General features: G+C 41.0%; 1 protein-coding gene across 1 annotated transcript in view; it reads left to right on the top strand.

Annotated features, from left to right (window-relative positions):
- The window catches only part of LOC124161585, a 46,729-nt gene that overhangs the window by 12,067 nt on the left and 16,572 nt on the right, over positions 1-18,090 (top strand). The gene's annotated exons all lie outside the window — the stretch shown is intronic.

The following is an 18,090-nucleotide window of genomic DNA, read 5'->3' as shown; positions in this document are numbered from 1 at the left end:
GCCTCGCTCGTGTACGACTCCTATGTAAAGGACCTCCGATTCCCATTGCAGAACAGCGTCGCGTCACCTGCAGTGAATTTGCCTGCGTATTTCTCTGGAAGATTATCGACTTCGCGTTCCCGGCGTTGACCGTGATCCTCCATGGGTGATGTGAGGGTGAGATATCCTCCATGGTGATTTGCGGTCTAGTGGCTGGCCTCTCGCTCATCCTGGAGAGGCAAAGCGTCATCTGCGTAAAAAGAGGGCAGTGAATCTCTTCCTGGGCAGTGGATGTCATGTGAATGGATGCTATAAAGTAATGGTCCTCGCAAAGACCCATGCGCATGCCAACGAGTATCCGACGTGTCGAGAAGTCCCTGCCGAGCCATAGAACGCAGACTATATATTCCTTCTGGCAACATGCGGCACTATGGCTTGAACTGGAGGAGGTGTATGTTGATCAGAAGGGGTTGGCGCCATACACGATCTAAAGCTTTCCGCGTGAAGAGAAAAAATGCAACAACTGAGCCCATCTTGTTGAAAGCGTCGGTAATGAATTCGGAGACCTTAAACAGCTGATGTATGACAAAGTGGCCTTCTTGAAACACGAGTTGAACCTTCGGATACGTGTTTTGCTGCGTACGTAGTGCAGTATGAGATGTAGTAGTATGTACTCATTGGCATTTCCGATGTCGTCGAGGAGAGGAATGGGGTAAAAGTCTGTTAAAGCCATTTGACTTCGTAAGGCAGATAATTCGGGCAGGTTTCTCTTTGGCTGGAAGCGGCTACTCGTTGTGCATATGGTCATGATGCTGGCCAGGTACAACATAACCACTATTGGTAGCTCGCGGATGACGGTATTTGCTCGGTCTGGGAGCTTTCCTGGAGGGCAGTATTCTCAAGAATGCTTCGACCTCTTATCGTTTTTTTCGATGGCGGGTCATCTCTTCTGGCTCCAGTAGTATCCGCTCCGTTGTAGCAATGGTGTTAGCTCCTTCCCGGGATTCACCGTCCCTGTGTTTGTGGTGAAGACAATCTTCCGGTGATGTGCAAGCATTTAGGTTTTGTCCACCGGAGTAGTGGCCAACTTCTTGCCACTGAATATAACTAATGTAACCCTCAAAAGTTGGAGAATGAATCCCGAAAGTTCGGAGGCAAAGGAGCAGGTGGGAGGTGTTAGGATTAAAAGCTATATTTATTTTGTTTCTATTGCCTTATGTTGATTGTAAAGCAATTAGAGGAATGTTAAGTTTTTTTTTGTAAATACTAATGCACTCTGTTATTATTTTGGAATGTGTGAATATATTGTATTTATTTTGCTCCAAAGAAAAAAAAATTATTTTCTTTTGTTATCTCAGCCACAAATTATTTTCTTTAGATTTCGTATTTTTTTATCAAAGTTCATTGCCTCTGTAATTGGGAGGAATAAACTCAAATCCGATAGCCACGTACGTCAATAATCAAGTGTGTTTTGTTTTATTTATAAAGTTGTGTGCATGTATTTGAGGTTTGGGAGCACTCAGGACATCGGCGATCCACGGGTCCGCGGCAAAGGGACTGGTCACCCCTGGCCGTGGTCTGGGCGATACCCGCCTTCTTCTTCTGACGGCTGACCACCGCAAGAGAAAAGGTCAGGCTAACGCATGGCGCAGACTAACCAGAGCGCCCAGTTTGGATTCCCGCCGGCGAGGAGGCGCGCGCAGGTGTATGTGCCACCGGAATGAAGCGTCTGCTAGGGTGCGTTCCGAATCACGCATCATGTGCATCGATGCGCATCAGGCCGTTCCGAATCAAGCATTGATGCGCATTGATGCGGCCCTGCATCGAGCATATTTCGAGGTTTCGGAAGCATCAACTCGCATCGGTTTGCATCAGAAATTCTTGATGCAGTTGATGCGAAGGCGAAAATGGGCGCAACCTTTAAAATTGTGACTGTGTGTTTGGTGTTTGCATAGAGTGTTTACACGACTCTATTGTGCTTCTACGATCAGAGGAAATAGTTGAAGGAGTCATAGTTATTAGTTTTTGAAATAATAAGTCCATATAAAATGGAAAATGGGGAAATCTATATCCGATGCGTTGAAATGTGAGTGTATGTAACTTGTTTACAACCGTTATTAATTTCATTGGTGGTAACAATGCAAAATACGATCTATAATTTCACACATTGAAATGCAGGCGTGGTATTTTTAACCGTAATTTTGCTTCTGTACACTAACTTGTGGAAATTTTCGACACTTTAACGTTATATTGTGAAAAGATAAGTTGAAAAGCTACATCAGGGAGTGTTTATAGCACAGAGACTGTGGTTTATAGTATAATAGTATCTTCAAAATAACAATATAAGACTTTGTTCGTCGGAATATTAGAATTGCTTACGCTTTGCATAATCTCACTGGTCTATCATTTGAAGGCATATATGTTGCAAATTATTGCCATTTTGCCAAACGTTTATTAGCTATTTAATGTGCGAAACTATACATTCATTGCAAGTGAATTTGCTCGGTAGGTACTAAAATTATTATCCCCTGCTAAAGAGATCAGTTCACGTTATGGTACCACAAATAAAGGGACATTCAGGGTAGTGATGCCGTGATAAATAACATCATCAATTTATTTATGCAAGGATCATGGATGTGTGCTTGATTTACATGTACACTGCAGTGATGTGTGCTTGAAGAACCCCATCGAGTTGATTGAGTATTCAGTGCAATTGTTTTGTTCATAGCGTGTGATTTGGTAAGCCCGGATAAATACGTATTGCAGTACTGCAGTTAGTTTATAAATTGGCTCCAAATACTCTTTAATCGACGCATTGATGACGCGGCCAACTTATTTTCAGTGTCCTCCTAAATGCTATCCAACTAAAGGCACACTTCTATCAATGTTTTCAAAAGTAATGGGTTTCCAAAATGGTTCTCAGTTGAACTTGGGTATTTGTCTTAAGAAGCTGCATCATATGATATCAAACATTGAAAAGTAAACAAAAACATTGAAAATCGGAAATCGCCATAACTATAGTGATTACCGGTTTTCAATGTTTACGTTCAATTTTCAGTCATAATTACACCGTATAAAATTTTGTAAAATCAGGAGGAAATGCTAAATTCTATTTGATGAATGCCACTCTAAGCAAATGGACAATGCCCAACTATCCAATCCCCAAAATGTAATTAATTTTATTGTGATTTAGGCTTTTTTATGCACTCGGAACAGTAAAATATGTACCTATGTTGAAAAATGAGACATTGACCTACACTCCAAGAACTATTTTAACATGTTGTAGCTATTTATTTCTTAACTTTGCAACTAGGTTACAAGCGCAAAAACCCCCCTTCAACTAGTTGCTTCCATCAGCTAAAAAATTCTATTCATTAATGCAGTTCAAATGCTTACCATTGTTAAGCCCATTTGGAAGCACATTTGCTACCATATTTTGTAAACATGTAATCAGCAATTATTTTTTCCTATGGCAACAGAGTTTTTAACAAAATGATGTCTAACCTCTGTTCTTTGACCTTCCATGCACCACATCAGTGCCAAGTTATTTTGCTCCAGCTGCCTAACTTACATACTCGCCTTCTATTGTGTACATAACCACTGCACAGCACTGCTTTTTGTTTTCCCAAGCTACTGCTCCATTAACTAACTTGTCATGTATCCAGTACAGGACACTCAATCTATTGCAATATGGCAAAGTCAGTATTTTTGTATCCCTCCAGAAACGTTCCTGACTAAGAATAAGATAATTTATAGTTCCCATTATATATCTTAATATACTCTTTGCATATGCCCAGTATTGCATTGTAAAATCATCAATAAACCTTCTTAAGTTTCACACTGCAAAGACGCGATCTGGCCTTGTACAAATCATTGCATACATAAGACAACCAATCAAAATTAGAAATGGAGCATTAGGAAAAGTTTTTGGGTCACTGCAGGAGCTACATTCAAACCTGCTTCTGTGAGACAAAGGTTGATTGCAGGTCAAGTTAGTAGATAACAAGGAGATTATGTAATCTGGTAATTTTCGAGCCACTCCATTTTTTAAAGAAAACGTCTCTTCTGCTTCTCCTCCCTCGCTTCCAAACACTGACTCATTTTCTTGATTAGTCTCAAAACTACTGTCTACATTAGTTGGAACTTTGTCATTACCCTCACAACTTGATTCAGGGATGGAGTCTTCATTACTTGATATTCTGATATTCCCCTCACTACTTGGGTACCTTTGTTAGTTCAGCTCTGCCATTCTCTCCACTGCCAGGTTGAGGCTAGTAACTAATTATCCCTTATCCCCTAAGAGCCGAGGTAGAATAAAAGAGTTACCAAGAGATATTTGGACTGATTTAAGCTCCCTAAACATATTTACAAAGAATACTACATCACATGCTTCGATGAATCTTCCCGCAATATCAGGGTCAGTCAAAAAATTCCATTTTTGACTCCTCACAATTGCCAATACTTTTTGCATTTGGCATCCAGCATCTTTCATTGCTCTGTAGCCACATAAGCATAGAAAATACATCCAAATACTTTTAGATGCCTTCGATTAAATTTTCGTTCAGACCATCTCTCCTCAGGTAATGCATTCCCTCCTGCTTTGGATGTTACTGTTTCGAGATATACAGCTTCTCAACAAGCTTCAACCCAATAATATTTTAGTAAATTGATGCCAGAGAGTTTGTACCTAGCTTTCTATTTGCTCAGCGAATCATTTCTGCTTGAAGATTATAAGATTTTGTAGTTTAATCTTTTATCACACATGCCCTTAACCTCCCCTGTTATGCCTGTCCCATATATTCACCCCCATAATCTGTATGCAGGCATTTCATATTGTCCCCTGTCTCATTCTCCATGCTTGCCTTAAAAATTGTATAGCATTGTAGGACTAAATGAGACTCCTTACTTTTAATAAAGAAAACAAAAACCTTTCTTGTGCTGTCATCAGTTAAGGTGAGCATACATTGTCCTCGTCCTTTTTCTATTCCATGTTCCTATCCCTTTCTTTCCTTACCCCTGAATTTATATGTACATTTTGCATAAATAATATAAATATATTTTCACCTATAATACCATCAGACCACACAATTCTGAGAGGATCAGACTTAATTTATTACATACAGCTTCCATTCTAGCACTTATCTTGAATCATTTCTTTGCTAACATGCCATCAACATATGCTATACAAGGCTGAAATTTATTATTAGGGGGACAATCCACACCACTGACAACCACATTATAACCTGCATGTTACTCTGTCACAAGTCTGTTACCCTTGTGCCACAGACTTAGTAAACAGTCCTCTACTGCCTTGACAGTCAATCCTACGTAACAAGTTGCATTACTTTTACTATATGAATTATATTGTTTCAAATCTTGAAAACATATGCCATTTTCTTCTAAACTAGTGGCTAGATCACTCCTTTTACCTCCAAAGATCTGGCATCAAATAAGCTGTACCCAGATTCATTAAACAAGACAGCTGTGTCTTTTTAACTAGCTTGCTTACAGACAGTACATTGGTTGACAAATTTGTAACATTTTGATCTGGAGTATAGCACTTTACAGTGTGGGAACATGGGCTCTTAGGGAGGAGAATGGGAGAGGCTGGAGGTGTTCGAGATGTGGGTAAGGAGAAAGTGAAGTGGACCGAGAGTAGAAAGAAGGTCAAAGTGCGAGACATGTTGAGTGAGGAGAGACAGCTTCTGGATAGCATTCAAAGGAGACAGGAAGTATGGATTAGGCAAGTACTGAGCTGGGAGTGGATGTTGAAAACACTATTAGGGGATAAAATGTTGGGTAAACAAAGGAGAGAATAGGATTTTTAGATAGCATGAAAAGGGTGAAGTTGTGAATTCAGGAGGGAAGTCAATGAGGGCAAGGGGGACTTTTGGAATGCTCCATGCAAACCTACCTTAATACCAAGCGGTAGAATACTTAAATAAAAATGTCTTGGAGTTAATTTTTAAGCATTATATATGCAGTATGAAAAAGTGTTTATGAAAATTTTATCGAGGTTTTAAGTATTCCTTCCCGATTTTTATGAAAAAAATCTGTTTTCAAGTCGTATATCTTGTCGGAAACCCATAAATTGATGTCTAGCAGCTAAATCTACGTACTATTGACGTTAACAATCGTCTCTTCAAAACAATTTGACCCGTAAAACTCACTGATGGCTGAGATATACTATACACTACGCTTCCTTATCGACCGTTTTTCGAGTTAGCTGCAAAAATTCCCGTCAATTCGCTCAGTCTATCACTATTTTAAGTAAATATGAGTTGCAAGTAACGGATTGGAACTTTCGAACGACCGTAATGAATATAATTAAGTTTTAACATACGCATCAATAAACGTTTTTCGTCATCATAAGTACTATGCATATTAAATTTCGGCATATCTATCACTGTGTTATCGCTTAAACCGAACTATCTTCCAGCACGGGTGCCTGCGGGTATTTTGAACGGGGGAATACTTCCCGCTCATATCGCATCAAGCCGTTCCGAATCACGCATCAGCATAAGCGCATCAATGCCTTGATGCAATTTCGGAACGGCTGCATCAAGGTCATGCGTTGATGCGCATGATGCGTGATTCGGAACGCACCCCTAGTGTGCGACGCTGCTGCTGCCCTCCGTGAGGGAAATGCTAATCAAGTGTGCTTAAAAATTCAAACCAGTGTGTGTGTGTGTGTGTGTGTGTGAGTGAGGGATTGAGGTATGTGGCTAAAGGGCTTTGATGATTTCTAATGTTCAATTTTGCTTTTCGTGATTTTCTGTTACGTGCCCGTTATTGGGATCTAAATTCTTAGCGTTGATTTTGGTTTGTGTTCCTTGCTGTTTCCAATTCATGTGCATTTATGTCAGGTCTTCGGGACCACGTGCGCCTTATGCCAAACTTTACTTTGTGGTTGGGATTTCTATAGGCCTCGAGGAGGCGAGAATGTATTGTTAATTTGTCGTTCTTTCTGTGAGCTGCCAAATATTAAAATAGTTGGGGGAAAAACATTATTTTGTGATTAGGATTGCTATATTAGCCGATGAGGCGAGAATGTATTTTAAAATTGTTGTTCTTACTGTGTGCTGCCAAATATCCAAAAATAGTTGGAGAAATAAATATCTTACCTTGGCTTGTAACAGCTACTATTGAAACGTGTCGTTTTCTTCACGGTCATTAGAAACCCTGGATAGTACCTTTAATTTTTTTTCCGTTGCTTTTTATCTTATTTGTTTTCTTGTTATTATTCACTCCACTGTTAGCTATCCGCGTGCTTACGTGGTGGACGGGCCTCTAGTCGAAATAGGCTGAATTTGCAAGCCCGACGAGAGACACCCGTTACAAATGGCGCCCGAACAGGGACCCTAATGGGTCATTTAGATCATTTATTTTTGTTCTAGATTTGTTGGATATTTGCTTTGCGTTTAAGGGGAGTAAACTGTGTTTTCGAATGGTGAGATTAGTGCTCTGTGGTTTATATCTTTGTTTGAAATACTCATCGTGATGTCGGAGGAAGGTATTGAGGAGTTATTACATTTAGACAGTCCTACTTCAGCTGCAGGAGGCCCTACCCCTCAGGTTAGCTGGGTATATCACCTTCGAAGAAGTGGTTTAGTGACAGAATTGACTGAGAGGAATTTGGTTTCCACCGGGAACGTGTCTCAGTTGAGGGCTCGTCTAATTGCACATGTGAGGGGAGAATCAGGCGAGATAGCGGGAGACGCTAGGGCGGATGAAGTTAATGTGCAATTGCTGAACGCGTCTCCAAGCCAGATTAGGTACATAATGGACGTTCTGAGGCGCTGGAATTTGAAGTTTTCAGGGGCCAAAGGGGATAGCGTCGGAAATTTTCTGATTCGTTTACAAGAATTAAGGGAAGGCTATGGAATTACTGAGGATCAATTATGGATGGGTATGCCTGAACTTCTGAAAGATACGACTCTTTATTGGTTTCGTTTGAACAAATGTAAGTTAAATTCCTGGTCTGAGTTTGAGTCCGCGTTGAAAAGTCGATTTACCGATTACGATTTCCAGGAGCAGTTGGAACGTGAGATAAGGGAGAGAACTCAAGGGCCAGATGAGTCATTGGCAGACTATTTAACGGGTCTTGGTACGCTATTGAATAGGCTTGAGCAAATTCCTAACGAGGAGGAAAAGCTTAGATGGGCGTATCGCAACATGAGACTAGATTATAAACTATTCATAAGGCGTAGAGACTTCCATACGTTAGACGAGTTATCCAGTCTGGGGAAAGAATATGAATATATTCACAAATTAAAAAGCAATTTCCGATCTCCACCAAATGCTGCTCAGTCGGTAGTACCGGAGGCCGCATATAAACCTTTCAAAGTTCGTAAAAGCGAAAATTCATCTCACGATAAAGCCTCTCAAGGCAAGCACTATCGTCAGTCGATTGAGGCCGTCACAGTGACGAGGGGAAGTCAGGGCGTTAATCAGAATCTGAGAGTAAGACGGTCGGTGGAGAAGGGAAGCTCTGAGGAGGGGCTGGAATTCACACCGCACTCAAAAAGTGTAGAGCTCAATAGGTCGTCATGTTGGAATTGTGGTAAGGTTGGTCATAGATTTTCTCAGTGTTCATTGACTCTTGGTCGTTTCTGTTTCGGATGTGGTCGGCGCGGGGTAACGAAATTTACGTGTAAAAATTGTCAAACGGGAAATGGGACCGGAGTTTCGTACGGAAGGGAGCACGGAGCTCCAAGCCCTTAATTCCCTTCTCATCCTTACAAAACCAATTAAGGAATAAAGCCTACCAAGGATCTCGTCCATTTTCGAATTTTCAGGTTTCAGGTGATGGTAGGTGGTATTTAGATTTGACTATTGGACGCAATGTACTTAGTGCCCTGGTGGACTCTGGTTCCGGTAAAACTTATTTGGGCCTAGGGGGTTTAAAGGTAGTGAAAGACATGGGTTTATCAATCACTCTAGTGCATGATATGAAGGTTACTGTAGCGAATGGCACCACAGAGCGTGTTTTAGGGTCAGTTGACTTAGCTATTAACTTAAAAGGAAAGACGAAGGTAATTAAAGTGTATGTATTGCCTTGTTTATCTGTTCCGTGTATCGCAGGTAAGGATTTTCTTTCGCAATTCGCCCTTATAATAGACACACGGCGAAACGCGTGGAGTTTTGATTCTTCTCCTAGAGTGCGTTACAACTTTCGGACTGAGGGTAAAGTGACGGAGCAGATTCAGGGAGTTGTGAATTTGAATCATTTTGTGAAAGAACAACTGGAAAAATTTTTAGAGAGGGAATTAAGATTGTTTGATCACTTATCGGGTTGCACCAATTTAGTGTCACATCGCATTGACGTCGGAAACAACCCTCCGATAAAACAAAGATATTATCCGGTGAATCCCCGTATGCAGGAAGTAATAAATCAAGAGGTTGATCGTTTGTTGAATGAAGATATTATTGAACCGTCGCAAAGTTCCTGGTCGAGTCCAGTGGTTGTAGTCCGTAAGCCAGACGGGAAGTATCGTTTTTGTTTGGATTTTAGAAAGGTAAACGCGATATCCAAGAAGGATGCATATCCTTTGCCGTACATGTCGGCCATTCTAGATAAATTGCGTAGTGCGAAATATATCACAAAAATTGATCTGCATCAGGCTTATTTCCAAATTCCCTTAGAAAGCGCTAGTAAGGAAATCACCGCTTTTACGGTTCCGGGGAGAGGTCTATTCCAATTTAAGCGAATGCCCTTTGGTCTTACAGGGGCACCCGCGACCTTCCAAAGGTTGCTTGATAGATTAATTGGACCGGAGATGGAGCCACATTGCTTCGCCTATTTAGATGACATAGTAATAGTTACAAAAACATTTGAACATCATCTAAGGCTATTAACCGAAGTTTTTCGGATATTGAGGAGCGCCGGATTGAAGATAAATAAGGATAAATGCGAGTGGTGTTGCCAAGAGATTCGATATTTGGGGTTTTTAGTCAATAAACACGGTTTGTCGGTGGATATGGAGAAAGTCAGCCCAGTTGTAAATTATCCCGTGCCACGGAATATTCAACAATTGCGCAGGTTTCTTGGCATGGCTTCCTGGTATCGACGGTTTGTTCGCAATTTTTCCTCTATCGTAGCACCTTTGCGTCACTTGTTGAAGAAAGGAATTGTGTGGAAGTGGGATAAGGAGCAACAATCCTCATTTGAGAAAATAAAAGAATACTTGACTTCCACTCCGGTGTTATCGTGTCCAGATTTCAAAGAGACCTTTTATTTGCAAACGGATGCTAGTTCTATCGGTTTAGGGGCCGTGCTTACACAGTTCTTAGAGGGCTCTGAGAGGGTCATTGCATTCGCGAGTCGCTCACTGACAGCACAAGAACAAAAATATTCGGTGACCGAAAAGGAATGTTTGAGCGTGCTATGGAGCATTGAGAAATTTCGCTCATATTTGGAAGGCTATCATTTCGTGGTCATTACTGATCATAGCAGTTTAAAGTGGCTTCACAAATTAAGTAATCCAAGCGGTCGTCTCGCTCGTTGGTCATTATTCCTCCAAGGATATGATTTTGAGGTCTGGCATAGGAAGGGTTCGGAACATGTGGTGCCGGATGCATTGTCTCGTATCCCAGAATGTATAGATTTGGTTAATATGGAGACGGAGGAACCACCTAGTGAAGACACATGGTATAGAAAGCGTTTTCTTGGAGTGCAAAGTAGTCCAGCGAAATATCCGGATTGGAAAATTGTTAACGGGGAATTGTATATCCATAGAGAACGGGTAATAGACCATTTGTTAGAAGGCAGTAGTTGCCCATGGAAATTGTGTCTTCCGAAAGAAAGGATAAAGGCAGTGCTAAAGGAGAATCATGATTGCCCTCAAGCGGGTCATCTGGGAATAGAAAAAACGTGCTCTCGAATCAAAAGATTTTACTATTGGCCTGGTCTTGTGTTAGATGTAGCGCGGTATGTCCGTAAGTGCGACGTCTGTCAGCGGTTCAAAGTTGAACAACAACGCCCAATTGGCAAGATGAGTACACGTGAGATTCAGGAACCTTGGCTAGTAGTAGCAACTGATATTATGGGACCTTTAGTACGTTCATCAAAAGGAAATCAGTATGTTATAGTATTCCAGGATTTATTTACAAAATGGGTGGAATGTAAGGCCGTCAGGCGTGCGACGGCCGAGACCGTCAAGGCAGCGTTGCGGGAGTTAGTGATTTTGCGATAGGGAGCACCCAAATTTTTAGTTTCGGACAATGGCCCGCAATATGTTAATCGTATTATATCACAATTGGCGGCAGATCATGGCATGTCATTATCGTACACCCCGCCCTATCACCCGCAAGCTAACCCAGTTGAGCGGGTTAATAGAGTCTTACAAACTATGATTTCATCTTTTGTAGGAACAGATCATAAGAAATGGGATGTCCATTTAACCGATTTTTGTTTTGCGATGAACTCAGCTGTTCATTCATCCACAAGATATTCTCCCGCGTTGTTAAACTTCGGGCGAGAATTGAATATTTGCAAGTCCGAGAGAAGGTCAAGCGAGAGAACCGATGAGGTTGAAAGGCGCTCAGTAAAAGATTGGGCCACTCGATTAAATAGATTGAAGGAATTGCATGATTTAGTACAGCGGAACCTTACCGAGGCATATTCGCGGCAGAGTAAATATTATAATTTGCGACGAAGAGATCGCAAATATTCGCCTGGCGAATTGGTACTAAAGAGAAATTTTGTTTTATCTTCGGCAGCTCAAAACATTTCATCCAAATTATTGCCAAAATTTGTGGGTCCGTATCGCATTAGATGTTCTATTTCCCATAATGTTTATGAATTGGAAACAGAGAACCATAAGAGTATTGGAAAATGGCATGTTAAAGATTTAAAGCCATATCTCAACCCAACCTCATAAATTTTTTTTATTAAGTAAAGGGGGGAATATGTAACCCTCAAAAGTTGGAGAATGAATCCCGAAAGTTCGGAGGCAAAGGAGCAGGTGGGAGGTGTTAGGATTAAAAGCTATATTTATTTTGTTTCTATTGCCTTATGTTGATTGTAAAGCAATTAGAGGAATGTTAAGTTTTTTTTGTAAATACTAATGCACTCTGTTATTATTTTGGAATGTGTGAATATATTGTATCTATTTTGCTCCAAAGAAAAAAAAATTATTTTCTTTTGTTATCTCAGCCACAAATTATTTTCTTTAGATTTCGTATTTTTTTATCTAAGTTCATTGCCTCTGTAATTGGGAGGAATAAACTCAAATCCGATAGCCACGTACGTCAATAATCAAGTGTGTTTTGTTTTATTTATAAAGTTGTGTGCATGTATTTGAGGTTTGGGAGCACTCAGGACATCGGCGATCCACGGGTCCGCGGCAAAGGGACTGGTCACCCCTGGCCGTGGTCTGGGCGATACCCGCCTTCTTCTTCTGACGGCTGACCACCGCAAGAGAAAAGGTCAGGCTAACGCATGGCGCAGACTAACCAGAGCGCCCAGTTTGGATTCCCGCCGGCGAGGAGGCGCGCGCAGGTGTATGTGCCACCGGAATGAAGCGTCTGCTAGTGTGCGACGCTGCTGCTGCTCTCCGTGAGGGAAATGCTAGAGAGAAGAGCTCGCCACGAAAAGGCTCTCTTTGGCCTACGAACTTTCAGGAGTCCACATCTCTCCATCAAGTGTGCTTAAAAATTCAAACCAGTGTGTGTGTGTGTGTGTGTGTGTGTGTGTGTGAGTGAGGGATTGAGGTATGTGGCTAAAGGGCTTTGATGATTTCTAATGTTCAATTTTGCTTTTCGTGATTTTCTGTTACGTGCCCGTTATTGGGATCTAAATTCTTAGCGTTGATTTTGGTTTGTGTTCCTTGCTGTTTCCAATTCATGTGCATTTATGTCAGGTCTTCGGGACCACGTGCGCCTTATGCCAAACTTTACTTTGTGGTTGGGATTTCTATAGGCCTCGAGGAGGCGAGAATGTATTGTTAATTTGTCGTTCTTTCTGTGAGCTGCCAAATATTAAAATAGTTGGGGGAAAAACATTATTTTGTGATTAGGATTGCTATATTAGCCGATGAGGCGAGAATGTATTTTAAAATTGTTGTTCTTACTGTGTGCTGCCAAATATCCAAAAATAGTTGGAGAAATAAATATCTTACCTTGGCTTGTAACAGCTACTATTGAAACGTGTCGTTTTCTTCACGGTCATTAGAAACCCTGGATAGTACCTTTAATTTTTTTTCCGTTGCTTTTTATCTTATTTGTTTTCTTGTTATTATTCACTCCACTGTTAGCTATCCGCGTGCTTACGTGGTGGACGGGCCTCTAGTCGAAATAGGCTGACTATTGCAAACCCGACGAGAGACACCCGTTACAACTTCTTGCCACTGAATACAACTAGGTCCAATTTGGCTGTTACTTTGAGTCTGCATCACGTCTGCCAAATTGCCATATCGTCTTCTTTTTCGTTTTCGTGGCAGAGATATGTGCTCATGTACGTCTCGCAGTTATTCCGCCCAACGTCAAGGAGTTCCCACATGACGAGTTTGCTTAGGATTCAATGAACTCAAACATCATGCGGTAGCGTTTCCATTATCGGTTCCAGCGCTTCATCCTTCCGGATGATGTTCCAGCATCTTATTATGGTCCTTATTGCATGTGAAAGTATCCCGGTTTCACGGTTTTTTACCGGAATGTTCGCCTCCAAGGAGGCAATGATCGAGATGTTCAGCCAACTAATCGGCTTCATCCGGAGTCTTCGGCGGCATCGAGTTTCTTGGAAGCGATTGAGCAACATGACCCCAACAGCTGATCCAATCAGCCATCTCGAGATCGAGTGAAATTGTTGGTGGGAGTTTGGAAATCTCGTTCGTGTGTACAATAGGACTGTTAACTTGGCCATGAAGCGCAAGGCCTTCATCGTCTACCAGTTCCCTCAGTTGTTTTCTTCGTTGTTGGGAGAACATTAGTTCCTGGATTTATGCGTAGCATAATTTCCCCGATGGTGATGGACGCTTCGTCACCATTTCCTATGACTTTCAAGTTGAACTATGGGCTTCGCAGAGCGGTCGTTGACATAGTACACTCCGATCCATCCAAGAGCATTGGTATGAATATTGAGCGTGACTGCGCCTTTTTTAGGAACCCGCTTTACTGGAACAACTCGATGGGTGATCGTTTTGTAACGCAGCAGAGGCCTTTCCAGCGCTAGGATCTGGCATCGTCTCTCGATAGCCGCTGTGGATCGTCCATACCGGCATTATCCAGTCGTAAAGGTGGTCTCGTTAATGGCAACGACGCACGCGTTCTTCTCCTTCAGGAACACCCGTCACTCCTCCCGTTTGTACAGGACGCCTCGAGTGTTCTTTCGGGCAGAATAGGATTATTTAGCCATTTTGTTCTTTGGCTGTGTCTTTTATTGGCTTCTGCGTTGTTTTCGTAGATTCTGCGATTTGGGTTGGAAGAACCGCAGATGCCCTCTTCCCCTTGTTGATCTTCTTCTTCTTGACTGTAAGCGTGAACACAGGTTTGACCGTGTCTTGGCCTTCAAGACTGGCTGTATGATCATCAGCACTTGCAAAAACTTTGCCCTCGGTCTGTCTTGCGTGGTGGCAGAATGATAGGATCTTCAGTTTTTGATTCCGCTGCAGCTAAGATTTCAACCTGACTTTTTGAAGAGCCGTCTATATTTTGGAAAGGTATAAATGTTAGAAAAATTTAAGCCTTTGGGTAAAAGTGACTTATCAGCATCGCTCAGCTCGTATCCACTGTGTATGATTGTTGTCCTAGAGAACTTTGCAAGACTTTTGTCTTCATCTAATGGATGCTGCCTGCTCTTGAGTTTGTCGGTCATCTTAATTTGTTCCTCTTAGGTTGCAGGAAATCTCTTCGGGGAAGATTCAGATTTCTGTCCCAAGTGTTCCAATCTGATGCAATCGATGTTGAGCTAAATTTCAGATGCAGTTGGCATAATTCTTCTGCGTAGCGGTGATTTGAGAGGCAATTGTTGGGGATTCTTTCTCTCAGTAGAACTACGCGAAGGTTCGGTGAAGAATTCTCATCGCTGTCGGTGTTATTATATGATGCTTTACCGTGGCACTAGGAGACAAAGTGTCAGAATCACGGTATCTGTGAAGAAACGCCAAGGAAGATAAAAGTTTTACTTTACTCTTCCAAAGCGCCTCAATCTCCTCGTCTTCCTGTACATTTCCTCCCCCAGAGACGAAAAAAGATGACTGGAAGGCTTCCGGGGTGCAATGATAATGGATGCTTCTTTTTCCCGTCATCGTCGAGGTAGATAATTATACGCTGCGATTAGAAAGTACAAGCCACTTTAAGGTTCAGAGCGCAAGTAGCAATGACAAAGAGTGCAATAACTGTTCTGACTGAAAGTGAACACAAATTGAAATAAATGGAAGGATCCTCTAAAAGATCAACATTTACGACGTAAATAATGCTTCATCACAAGTGACAAGAAGAGGAGAGAGAGACGACAAAGGATAATATGGAATCTTCAATCATAAGATCTAAATTTGACGCCGCAATAAAGGGCCTACGGGTGAATGAATCACCCGAAATTGATGGAACTCATACAGACGTTATTAATTGTACTGGTAAAAAGGCATTAGCTCAGCTCTAGATAACCGACTACGACGTGCTAACAACAGTAAAAATACCAAGAACCTTCGGGAAGAAATACAGCATTTATAATCCCAAACAGAAAAGGCCAGAGAAATTAAAAGATTTCATGACCATTAGTTCAAAAACTTATACTCCGAACATATTAAACAGATTCATCTACAGTAGAATAGTACATAAAGCAGACGAGTTTCTGGACGAAAACCAATTCGGGTTTAGAAAAAAAGGTACAAGGGAAGACATATTGGCCTTTCGGTTCTTAGATAGAAGAGAATGGAGAAGAAAAAAACCCACATTCATCACATCTGTGGACTTAGAAAAGGATTTGGATAAGATGGGTAACGCGTTCTCCTTGTATGTGACTAAGTATGTCTTCCACCAACGGTGCCTCATTCAGCATGGTAGCTGACAATGGCATGGGCCTCCGTGAAAGGATTATCCCCAATGCCTTCAAAATGAGTAGGTATATTTTCTCGGCGCCGGGGCCAAAATACCTTTGGGCACCTATGACTCACACGTTTTCAGTGACAAAGTAAGGCGACTATGTACATTTGGCAACGTTATGTTCGCTCCTCCTCTCTCTCTCTCTCTCTCTCTCTCTCGATACTACCCCTCCCCTATCAGCGAAGCCATCTGAGTGTGTCCGGGCTCTCACGAAAGCTCACCCGCAGACATAAAGTGAATAGAATATAGTCGAGTGAGCAGCAATGGAAGAAGATGACGGAAATAGTGAACAGACTAGCCAAAGCAAACAGGACATTTCTCTAAAAGAGATACTTCATTCAGCCGGAAATATAAGTGCCTAAGCTGGGAAGCAATTGAGTAGGACTTACATTTGGAGTAGATGTCTGGTAGGGAGGAGTGGATGATTATAGCAGCAGAGGGATCATCAGTTAAATTTTCGAAATATGGTGTTATTGGAAGAGTTGTGACAATATACGGAATGGATCGTGTGCGTTATTTGGAAGTTCTAAGAAGAGTTATAGAAAAAGGATATCTTTTGGATACCTTGAGTAGAAGACGGAATAATATAATCAGATAAATGAGTGTGTTATGGGCAGAAATATTACGGGCCGAAATGACAAAATGTTAACGAAGAATAAGGAAAAGAAGAGGAAAAGTGAGAGTGAAGTCGCCCATAGCCTACTAGCATATTTATCCCATTTTATAGCCGCACTTCTCTTTGTATTGGGTATGAAATGAATATTTGCATTTTCAGTTGCATAACTAAGTGTACATCATTTATCCTATAATTACATAGTGGTTTATTATGGGGTGTTTGAAATTGGGTTAATTGGGTGAATATTTATTTGTTAGTCGTTGCATGATATTAAAATTTATGTATTATTTTTTATTATAGGTGTCCTTTGTTTCTTACTTAGAAATTATATTGGTGCAGTTGTTATTCATACGTGGAAATCAAATGCTGCCACCAGGAAATCCCATGGTTGAGAATAACGCCTTTGAAATCAGTGCATGAATTAATTCGACTACTTACCCTACAAAACCCTACTTGCAGCTATATGTAATAATAACAATAATAAAAATCATTATACTAATAATAATATAATCCATTCCTCAAATGAAATACAGTTCAAGTACCTTTTGGATGTCACAAGTAGGTTCTCCACTGATATAAACACGCGATTCGGATCGGATAAATGCAGATTGCTTCCCATAGAAAAAGGAAACTAAAGCAGTAACTTCAAAATTACAGAAGATCAGTCAATGGAAGCAAATGAGAGCTACAAATGCCTTGGATTGTTGCAAGAACATTCAATACAACATAAACAGATGAAGAAGGAATTAACGACTGACGTCAATAAAAGACTAAGATCCATTGTAAAAGCAGAATTAAATGTACGAATTACGATCAAAGCAATCAATACTTTTGCGGTACTTGTGTTGACGTATACATTTGGAGTGATTAACTGGACCGAAACTGAAATGGCAGGAGAATAAATATCACTACGTACATCATTCACAAACTTCAATGTAAATCACCCAATGGCTACATTAGAGAGACTAACGTTACTCCGCTATTTGGGAGGTTAATTGATATGCAGCAGCTCCTCAAACATCAAATTCATGGACTAAAACAGTTATTTTTCAATAAATCAAACAGTTCGATGCTGCACAGATCATTAGCATATGCCGACAAAAAATAACACCATTAAACTTAAAAATGACCCGAACTATGGAACAAACAACACAAGAACCGTTATATTGATTAGAAAGGTAAAACTAAGGGCCCAGAAGGAATAACATGGACGACACATCAATGACCTCAATCAACCATATGTTGATTAAATCTAATCAAACAAATGGTTTTCAGTGGGAGAACTTTATGGAGAAACCGAAGGGTTCATACTTGCAATACAAGACCAGGTTATCCGCACTGAAAATTATGCAAAGTACATCCTGGGTGATAAAAGAAAACAGATGGCAAATGCAGAATATGTTTTCAAGTGCCTGAAACAATCCAACACATTAAATCTGGCTGTGAGATGT

This window comes from Ischnura elegans, chromosome 6 (assembly GCF_921293095.1).
Source record: "Ischnura elegans chromosome 6, ioIscEleg1.1, whole genome shotgun sequence".
Taxonomy (NCBI): Eukaryota; Metazoa; Arthropoda; class Insecta; order Odonata; family Coenagrionidae; genus Ischnura; species Ischnura elegans.
This window is presented reverse-complemented; position numbering and strand designations above follow the sequence as displayed.